We start from the raw sequence: 12273 nt of genomic DNA, 5'->3' as shown, positions 1-12273 counted from the left end.
ATCTGTCACGTCCTGACCCTAGTAAGATGTCATTTTCTATTGTAGAGTAGGTCAGGGCATGACGGGGGTGTTTTGTGTTTTTCTATGTTTTATATTTCTATGTTTATGTTCTAGGTTTCTATTTCTATGTTGGTGTTTTTAGGGTTGATCTCCAATTGGAGGCAGCTGGTCCTAGTTGTCTCTGATTGGAGATCATATTTAAGTAGGTGTTTTTCTTCCTGGGTTTTTGTGGGTTATTATATTTTGAGTAGTGTTTGTTTCTCTCTGCGTCACGGTTTGTTGTTTTGTTAATTCAGTTATTTATGTATTGCAAAGTGAGAGGGGGGACACAACTGGTTACAGTGAGATGAGAGGGGGGACACAACTGGTTACAGTAAGACGACAGGGAGGGACACAACTGTTTACAGTAAGATGAGAGGGGGGTGGGACACAACTGGTTACAGTGAGATGAGAGGGGGGACACAACTGGTTGCAGTAAGACGAGAGGGAGGGACACAACTGTTTACAGGAAGATGAGAGGGGGGTGGGACACAACTGGTTACAGTAAGATGAGAGGGAGGGACACAACTGGTTACAGTGAGATGAGAGGGGGGACACAACTGGTTACAGTGAGATGAGAGGGGGGACACAACTGGTTACAGTAAGACGAGAGGGAGGGACACAACTGTTTACAGTAAGATGAGAGGGGGGACACAATTGGTTACAGTAAGATGAGAGGGGGACACACAACTGTTTACAGTAAGATGAGAGGGGGGGGACACAACTGGTTACAGTGAGACGAGAGGGAGGGACACAACTGTTTACAGGAAGATGAGAGGGGGGGACACTACTGGTTATAGTAAGACGAGAGGGGGTGGGACACAACTGGTTACAGTGAGATGAGAGGGGGGTGGGACACAACTGGTTACAGTAAGATGAGAGGGGGGGACACAACTGGTTACAGTGAGATGAGAGGGGGGACACAACTGGTTACAGTAAGATGAGAGGGGGGGACACAACTGGTTACAGTGAGATGAGAGGGAGGGACACAACTGGTTACAGTGAGATGAGAGGGGGGGACACAACTGGTTACAGTGAGATGAGAGGGGGGGACACAACTGGTTACAGTGAGATGAGAGGGGGGGGACACAACTGCTTACAGTAAGATGAGAGGGGGGGACACAACTGGTTACAGTGAGATGAGAGGGAGGGACACAACTGGTTACAGTAAGATGAGAGGGGGGGACACAACTGGTTACAGTGAGATGAGAGGGGGGGACACAACTGGTTACAGTGAGATGAGAGGGGGGACACAACTGGTTACAGTAAGACGAGAGGGGGGTGGGACACAACTGGTTACAGTAAGATGAGGGGGGCACACAACTGGTTACAGTGAGATGAGAGGGGGACACAACTGGTTACAGTGAGATGAGAGGGGGGGGACACAACTGTTTACAGTAAGATGAGAGGGGGGACACAACTGGTTACAGTAAGATGAGAGGGGGGGCACAACTGGTTACAGTGAGATGAGAGGGGGGGCACAACTGGTTACAGTGAGAAGAGAGGGGGGACACACAACTGTTTACAGTAAGATGAGAGGGGGGACACCACTGGTTACAGTGAGATGAGAGTGGGGGCACAACTGGTTACAGTGAGATGAGAGGGACACACACAACTGTTTACAGTAAGATGAGAGGGGGGGCACAACTGGTTACAGTGAGATGAGAGGGGGGGGGCACAACTGGTTACAGTGAGAAGAGAGGGACACACACAACTGTTTACAGTAAGATGAGAGGGGGACACCACTGGTTACAGTGAGATGAGAGTGGGGGCACAACTGGTTACAGTGAGATGAGAGGGACACACACAACTGTTTACAGTAAGATGAGAGGGGGGACACCACTGGTTACAGTGAGATGAGAGTGGGGGCACAACTGGTTACAGTGAGATGAGAGGGACACACACAACTGTTTACAGTAAGATGAGAGGGGGGGCACAACTGTTTACAGTAAGATAGGAGGGGGTGGGACACAACTGGTTACAGTGAGATGAGAGGGAGGGACACAACTGGTTACAGTGAGATGAGAGGGGGGTGGGACACAACTGGTTACAGTGAAAGTAAGATGAGAGGGAGGGACACAACTGGTTACAGTAAGACGAGAGGGGGTGGGACACAACTGTTTACAGTGAGATGAGAGGGGGGTGGGACACAACTGGTTACAGTGAGACGAGAGGGGGACACACAACTGGTTACAGTAAGATGAGAGGGAGGGACACAACTGGTTACAGTGAGATAAGAGGGGGGGACACAACTGGTTACAGTGAGATGAGAGGGGGGGACACAACTGGTTACAGTAAGATGAGAGGGGGGTGGGACACAACTGGTTACAGTGAGATGAGAAGGGGGACACAACTGGTTACAGTGAGATGAGAGGGGGGACACAACTAGTTACAGTAAGACGAGAGGGGGGACACAACTAGTTACAGTAAGACGAGAGGGGGGTGGGACACAACTGGTTACAGTAAGACGAGAGGGGGGACACAACTAGTTACAGTAAGACGAGAGGGGGGACACAACTAGTTACAGTAAGACGAGAGGGGGGACACACAACTGGTTACAGTAAGACGAGAGGCAGGAGACTGAACAAGCCCTTAACCAACAATGCATTAAGAAAAATAAGTGTTAAAAAAGTTAAAATTCAAAATTAAAATGATTATATTAATAGAAAAATAACAAATAATTAAAGAGCAACAATAAAATAACGGTAACAAGGTTGTATACAGGGGGTACCGGTAGAGAGTCAATGTTAGTCGAGGTAGTTGAGGTAATGTGTACAGTACATATAGGTAAGTTAAGGTAATAGCATAGGGATTGTGACCCCTGGCTAGAGTTCATAAAAGTCTAGAAGTCTGTGATCATTTGTGCTGTGTGTGTTGATGTCTATATTCATAATGTCTACTGTCTGTCTGTGTCCAGAGTGTCCCTTCCATGACTCAGTTCTTTATCTCATGCAGTGAGAATCCAATGACCAATACAGAATTGTTACTGCAGGCTGGTGAGCCTGACTACAAACCCACATTGACTGGGTGGTGGGAGTGTGTGTGTGTGTGTGTGTGTGTGTGTCTCTGTGTGCCTCTGTGTGTCTCTGCGTGCCTCTGTGTGCGTGTGTGTTCCAAAAGACAGGACCAGACTGGATCACTCCCCCCCCCACCATGGACCTGAGAGAAACTACTACACCATGGACCTGAGAGAGACTGCTATACCATGGACCTGAGAGAGACTGCTACACCATGGACCTGAGAGAGACTACTACACCATGGACCTGAGAGAGACTACTACACCATGGACCTGAGAGAGACTACTACACCATGGACCTGAGAGAGACTACTACACCATGGACCTGAAAGAGACTACTACACCATGGACCTGAGAGAGACTACTACACCATGGACCTGAGAGAGACTACTACACCATGGACCTGAGAGAGACTGCTACACCATGGACCTGAGAGAGACTACTACACCATGGACCTGAGAGAGACTGCTATACCATGGACCTGAGAGAGACTACTACACCATGGACCTGAGAGAGACTACTACACCATGGACCTGAGAGAGACTACTACACCATGGACCTGAGAGAGACTACTACACCATGGACCTGAGAGAGACTACTACACCATGGACCTGAGAGAGACTACTACACCATGGACCTGAGAGAGACTACTACACCATGGACCTGAGAGAGACTGCTACACCATGGACCTGAGAGAGACTACTACACCATGGACCTGAGAGAGACTACTACACCATGTACCTGAGAGAGACTACTACACCATGGACCTGAGAGAGACTACTATACCATGGACCTGAGAGAGACTACTACACCATGGACCTGAGAGAGACTACTACACCATGGACCTGAGAGAGACTACTACACCATGGACCTGAGAGAGACTACTACACCATGGACCTGAGAGAGACTGCTATACCATGGACCTGAGAGAGACTGCTACACCATGGACCTGAAAGAGACTACTACACCATGGACCTGAGAGAGACTACAATACCATGGACCTGAGAGAGACTGCTATACCATGGACCTGAGAGAGACTGCTACACCATGGACCTGAGAGAGACTACTACACCATGGACCTGAGAGAGACTGCTATACCATGGACCTGAGAGAGACTACTACACCATGGACCTGAGAGAGACTGCTACACCATGGACCTGAGAGAGACTACTACACCATGGACCTGAGAGAGACTGCTATACCATGGACCTGAGAGAGACTACTACACCATGGACCTGAGAGAGACTGCTATACCATGGACCTGAAAGAGACTACTACACCATGGACCTGAGAGAGACTACTACACCATGGACCTGAGAGAGACTACTACACCATGGACCTGAGAGAGACTACTACACCATGGACCTGAGAGAGACTACTACACCATGGACCTGAGAGAGACTACTACACCATGGACCTGAGAGAGACTACTACACCATGGACCTGAGAGAGACTACTACACCATGGACCTGAGAGAGACTACTACACCATGGACCTGAGAGAGACTACTACACCATGGACCTGAGAGAGACTGCTATACCATGGACCTGAGAGAGACTACTACACCATGGACCTGAGAGAGACTGCTATACCATGGACCTGAGAGAGACTACTATACCATGGACCTGAGAGAGACTACTACACCATGGACCTGAGAGAGACTACTACACCATGGACCTGAGAGAGACTGCTATACCATGGACCTGAGAGAGACTACTACACCATGGACCTGAGAGAGACTACTACACCATGGACCTGAGAGAGACTGCTATACCATGGACCTGAGAGAGACTGCTATACCATGGACCTGAGAGAGACTGCTACACCATGGACCTGAGAGAGACTACTACACCATGGACCTGAGAGAGACTGCTATACCATGGACCTGAGAGAGACTACTACACCATGACCTGAGAGAGACTACTACACCATGGACCTGAGAGAGACTGCTATACCATGGACCTGAGAGAGACTGCTATACCATGGACCTGAAAGAGACTACTACACCATGGACCTGAGAGAGACTACTATACCATGGACCTGAGAGAGACTGCTATACCATGGACCTGAGAGAGACTGCTATACCATGGACCTGAGAGAGACTACTATACCATGGACCTGAGAGAGACTACTACACCATGGACCTGAGAGAGACTACTACACCATGGACCTGAGAGAGACTACTACACCATGGACCTGAGAGAGACTACTACACCATGGACCTGAGAGAGACTACTACACCATGGACCTGAGAGAGACTGCTATACCATGGACCTGAGAGAGACTACCATACCATGGACCTGAGAGAGACTACTACACCATGGACCTGAGAGAGACTACTACACCATGGACCTGAGAGAGACTGCTACACCATGGACCTTAGAGAGACTACTACACCATGGACCTGAGAGAGACTACTACACCATGAACCTGAGAGAGACTACTACACCATGGACCTGAGAGAGACTACTACACCATGGACCTGAGAGAGACTACAACACCATGGACCTGAGAGAGACTGCTACACCATGGACCTGAGAGAGACTGCTATACCATGGACCTGAGAGAGACTACTATACCATGGACCTGAGAGAGACTACTACACCATGGACCTGAGAGAGACTACTATACCATGGACCTGAGAGAGACTGCTACACCATGGACCTGAGAGAGACTACTATACCATGGACCTGAGAGAGACTGCTATACCATGGACCTGAGAGAGACTACTATACCATGGACCTGAGAGAGACTACTACACCATGGACCTGAGAGAGACTACTACACCATGGACCTGAGAGAGACTGCTATACCATGGACCTGAGAGAGACTGCTATACCATGGACCTGAGAGAGACTACTACGCCATGGACCTGAGAGAGACTACTACACCATGGACCTGAGAGAGACTGCTATACCATGGACCTGAGAGAGACTGCTATGCCATGGACCTGAGAGAGACTGCTACACCATGGACCTGAGAGAGACTAATACACCATGGACCTGAGAGAGACTACTATACCATGAACTTGAGAGAGACTACTACACCATGGACCTGAGAGAGACTGCTACACCATGGACCTGAGAGAAACTACTACACCATGGACCTGAGAGAGACTACTACACCATGGACCTGAGAGAGACTACTACACCATGGACCTGAGAGAGACTACTATACCATGGACCTGAGAGAGACTACTACACCATGGACCTGAGAGAGACTACTACACCATGGACCTGAGAGAGACTACTACACCATGGACCTGAGAGAAACTACTACACCATGGAACTGAGAGAGACTGCTATACCATGGACCTGAAAGAGACTACTACACGATGGACCTAAGAGAGACTGCTATACCATGGACCTGAGAGAGACTGCTATACCATGGACCTGAGAGAGACTACTACACCATGGACCTGAGAGAGACTACTACACCATGGACCTGAGAGAGACTGCTATACCATGGACCTGAGAGAGACTGCTATACCATGGACCTGAGAGAGACTACTACACCATGAACCTGAGAGAGACTACAATACCATGGACCTGAGAGAGACTACTACACCATGGACCTGAGAGAGACTACTATACCATGGACCTGAGAGAGATTACTACACCATGGACCTGAGAGAGACTACTACACCATGGACCTGAGAGAGACTGCTATACCATGGACCTGAGAGAGACTGCTATACCATGGACCTGAGAGAGACTACTACACCATGGACCTGAGAGAGACTGCTACACCATGGACCTGAGAGAGACTACTACACCATGGACCTGAGAGAGACTACTACACCATGAACCTGAGAGAGACTGCTATACCATGGACCTGAGAGAGACTACTACACCATGGACCTGAGAGAGACTGCTATACCATGGACCTGAGAGAGACTGCTACACCATGGACCTGAGAGAGACTGCTATACCATGGACCTGAGAGAGACTGCTATACCATGGACCTGAGAGAGACTACTATACCATGGACCTGAGAGAGACTACTACACCATGACCTGAGAGAAACTACTACACCATGGACCTGAGAGAGACTACTACACCATGGACCTGAGAGAGACTACTACACCATGACCTGAGAGAGACTACTACACAATGGACCTGAGAGAGACTACTACACCATGGACCTGAGAGAGACTACTACACCATGGACCTGAGAGAGACTACTATACCATGGACCTGAGAGAGACTGCTATACCATGGACCTGAGAGAGACTACTACACCATGGACCTGAGAGAGACTGCTACACCATGGACCTGAGAGAGACTGCTATACCATGGACCTGAGAGAGACTACTACACCATGGACCTGAGAGAGACTACTATACCATGGACCTGAGAGAGACTACTATACCATGGACCTGAGAGAGACTACTATACCATGGACCTGAGAGAGACTACTACACCATGGACCTGAGAGAGACTACCATACCATGGACCTGAGAGAGATTACTACACCATGGACCTGAGAGAGACTGCTACACCATGGACCTGAGAGAGACTACTACACCATGGACCTGAGAGAGACTACTACACCATGGACCTGAGAGAGACTACTACACCATGGACCTGAGAGAGACTGCTATACCATGGACCTGAGAGAGACTTCTACACCATGGACCTGAGAGAGACTGCTACACCATGGACCTGAGAGAGACTAATACACCATGGACCTGAGAGAGACTACTATACCATGAACTTGAGAGAGACTACTATACCATGGACCTGAGAGAGACTGCTACACCATGGACCTGAGAGAGACTACTATACCGTGGACCTGAGAGAGACTACTACACCATGGACCTGAGAGAGACTACTACACCATGGACCTGAGAGAGACTACTATACCATGGACCTGAGAGAGACTACTACACCATGGACCTGAGAGAGACTGCTATACCATGGACCTGAGAGAGACTACTACACCATGGACCTGAGAGAGACTGCTATACCATGGACCTGAGAGAGACTGCTATACCATGGACCTGAGAGAGACTACTATACCATGGACCTGAGAGAGACTACTACACCATGACCTGAGAGAAACTACTACACCATGGACCTGAGAGAGACTACTACACCATGGACCTGAGAGAGACTACTACACCATGACCTGAGAGAGACTACTACACCATGGACCTGAGAGAGACTACTACACCATGGACCTGAGAGAGACTACTACACCATGGACCTGAGAGAGACTACTATACCATGGACCTGAGAGAGACTGCTATACCATGGACCTGAGAGAGACTACTACACCATGGACCTGAGAGAGACTGCTACACCATGGACCTGAGAGAGACTGCTATACCATGGACCTGAGAGAGACTACTACACCATGGACCTGAGAGAGACTACTATACCATGGACCTGAGAGAGACTACTATACCATGGACCTGAGAGAGACTACTATACCATGGACCTGAGAGAGACTACTACACCATGGACCTGAGAGAGACTACCATACCATGGACCTGAGAGAGATTACTACACCATGGACCTGAGAGAGACTGCTACACCATGGACCTGAGAGAGACTACTACACCATGGACCTGAGAGAGACTACTACACCATGGACCTGAGAGAGACTACTACACCGTGGACCTGAGAGAGACTGCTATACCATGGACCTGAGAGAGACTGCTATACCATGGACCTGAGAGAGACTGCTACACCATGGACCTGAGCGGGACTAATACACCATGGACCTGAGAGAGACTACCATACCATGAACTTGAGAGAGACTACTATACCATGGACCTGAGAGAGACTGCTACACCATGGACCCGAGAGAGACTGCTATACCGTGGACCTGAGAGAGACTACTACACCATGGACCTGAGAGAGACTACTACACCATGGACCTGAGAGAGACTACTATACCATGGACCTGAGAGAGACTACTACACCATGGACCTGAGAGAGACTGCTATACCATGGACCTGAGAGAGATTACTACACCATGGACCTGAGAGAGATTACTACACCATGGACCTGAGAGAGACTGCTATACCATGGACCTGAGAGAGACTGCTACACCATGGACCTGAGAGAGACTGCTACACCATGGACCTGAGAGAGACTGCTATACCATGGACCTGAGAGAGACTACTACACCATGGACCTGAGAGAGACTACTACACCATGGACCTGAGAGAGACTGCTATACCATGGACCTGAGAGAGACTACTACACCATGGACCTGAGAGAGACTACTACACCATGGACCTGAGAGAGACTGCTACACCATGGACCTGAGAGAGACTGCTATACCATGGACCTGAGAGAGACTACCATACCATGGACCTGAGAGAGACTACTACACCATGGACCTGAGAGAGACTACTACACCATGGACCTGAGAGAGACTGCTACACCATGGACCTGAGAGAGACTACTACACCATGGACCTGAGAGAGATTACTACACCATGAACCTGAGAGAGACTACTATACCATGGACCTGAGAGAGACTACTACACCATGGACCTGAGAGAGACTACAATACCATGGACCTGAGAGAGACTGCTATACCATGGACCTGAGAGAGACTGCTATACCATGGACCTGAGAGAGACTACTATACCATGGACCTGAGAGAAACTACTACACCATGGACCTGAGAGAGACTACTATACCATGGACCTGAGAGAGACTGCTACACCATGGACCTGAGAGAGACTACTATACCATGGACCTGAGAGAGACTGCTATACCATGGACCTGAGAGAGACTACTATACCATGGACCTGAGAGAGACTACTATACCATGGACCTGAGAGAGACTACTACACCATGGACCTGAGAGAGACTGCTATACCATGGACCTGAGAGAGACTGCTATACCATGGACCTGAGAGAGACTACTACACCATGGACCTGAGAGAGACTACTACACCATGGACCTGAGAGAGACTGCGATACCATGGACCTGAGAGAGACTGCTATGCCATGGACCTGAGAGAGACTGCTACACCATGGACCTGAGAGAGACTAATACACCATGGACCTGAGAGAGACTACTATACCATGAACTTGAGAGAGACTACTATACCATGGACCTGAGAGAGACTGCTATACCATGGACCTGAGAGAAACTACTACACCATGGACCTGAGAGAGACTACTACACCATGGACCTGAGAGAGACTACTACACCATGGACCTGAGAGAGACTACTATACCATGGACCTGAGAGAGACTACTACACCATGGACCTGAGAGAGACTACTACACCATGGACCTGAGAGAGACTACTACACCATGGACCTGAGAGAAACTACTACACCATGGACCTGAGAGAGACTGCTATACCATGGACCTGAAAGAGACTACTACACCATGGACCTAAGAGAGACTGCTATACCATGGACCTGAGAGAGACTGCTATACCATGGACCTGAGAGAGACTACTACACCATGGACCTGAGAGAGACTACTACACCATGGACCTGAGAGAGACTGCTATACCATGGACCTGAGAGAGACTGCTATACCATGGACCTGAGAGAGACTACTACACCATGAACCTGAGAGAGACTACAATACCATGGACCTGAGAGAGACTACTACACCATGGACCTGAGAGAGACTACTATACCATGGACCTGAGAGAGATTACTACACCATGGACCTGAGAGAGACTACTACACCATGGACCTGAGAGAGACTGCTATACCATGGACCTGAGAGAGACTGCTATACCATGGACCTGAGAGAGACTACTACACCATGGACCTGAGAGAGACTGCTACACCATGGACCTGAGAGAGACTACTACACCATGGACCTGAGAGAGACTACTACACCATGAACCTGAGAGAGACTGCTATACCATGGACCTGAGAGAGACTACTACACCATGGACCTGAGAGAGACTGCTATACCATGGACCTGAGAGAGACTGCTACACCATGGACCTGAGAGAGACTGCTATACCATGGACCTGAGAGAGACTGCTATACCATGGACCTGAGAGAGACTACTATACCATGGACCTGAGAGAGACTACTACACCATGACCTGAGAGAAACTACTACACCATGGACCTGAGAGAGACTACTACACCATGGACCTGAGAGAGACTACTACACCATGACCTGAGAGAGACTACTACACCATGGACCTGAGAGAGACTACTACACCATGGACCTGAGAGAGACTACTACACCATGGACCTGAGAGAGACTACTATACCATGGACCTGAGAGAGACTGCTATACCATGGACCTGAGAGAGACTACTACACCATGGACCTGAGAGAGACTGCTACACCATGGACCTGAGAGAGACTGCTATACCATGGACCTGAGAGAGACTACTATACCATGGACCTGAGAGAGACTACTATACCATGGACCTGAGAGAGACTACTATACCATGGACCTGAGAGAGACTACTACACCATGGACCTGAGAGAGACTACCATACCATGGACCTGAGAGAGATTACTACACCATGGACCTGAGAGAGACTGCTACACCATGGACCTGAGAGAGACTACTACACCATGGACCTGAGAGAGACTACTACACCATGGACCTGAGAGAGACTACTACACCATGGACCTGAGAGAGACTGCTATACCATGGACCTGAGAGAGACTGCTATACCATGGACCTGAGAGAGACTGCTACACCATGGACCTGAGAGAGACTAATACACCATGGACCTGAGAGAGACTACTATACCATGAACTTGAGAGAGACTACTATACCATGGACCTGAGAGAGACTGCTACACCATGGACCTGAGAGAGACTACTATACCGTGGACCTGAGAGAGACTACTACACCATGGACCTGAGAGAGACTACTACACCATGGCCCTGAGAGAGACTACTATACCATGGACCTGAGAGAGACTACTACACCATGGACCTGAGAGAGACTGCTATACCATGGACCTGAGAGAGATTACTACACCATGGACCTGAGAGAGACTGCTATACCATGGACCTGAGAGAGACTGCTATACCATGGACCTGAGAGAGACTACTATACCATGGACCTGAGAGAGACTACTACACCATGACCTGAGAGAAACTACTACACCATGGACCTGAGAGAGACTACTACACCATGGACCTGAGAGAGACTACTACACCATGACCTGAGAGAGACTACTACACCATGGACCTGAGAGAGACTACTACACCATGGACCTGAGAGAGACTACTACACCATGGACCTGAGAGAGA

The sequence above is a fragment of the Salmo salar genome, chromosome ssa05, assembly GCF_905237065.1.
Source record: "Salmo salar chromosome ssa05, Ssal_v3.1, whole genome shotgun sequence".
Classification (NCBI taxonomy): Eukaryota; Metazoa; Chordata; class Actinopteri; order Salmoniformes; family Salmonidae; genus Salmo; species Salmo salar.
Note: the sequence above shows the minus strand (reverse complement) of the source record.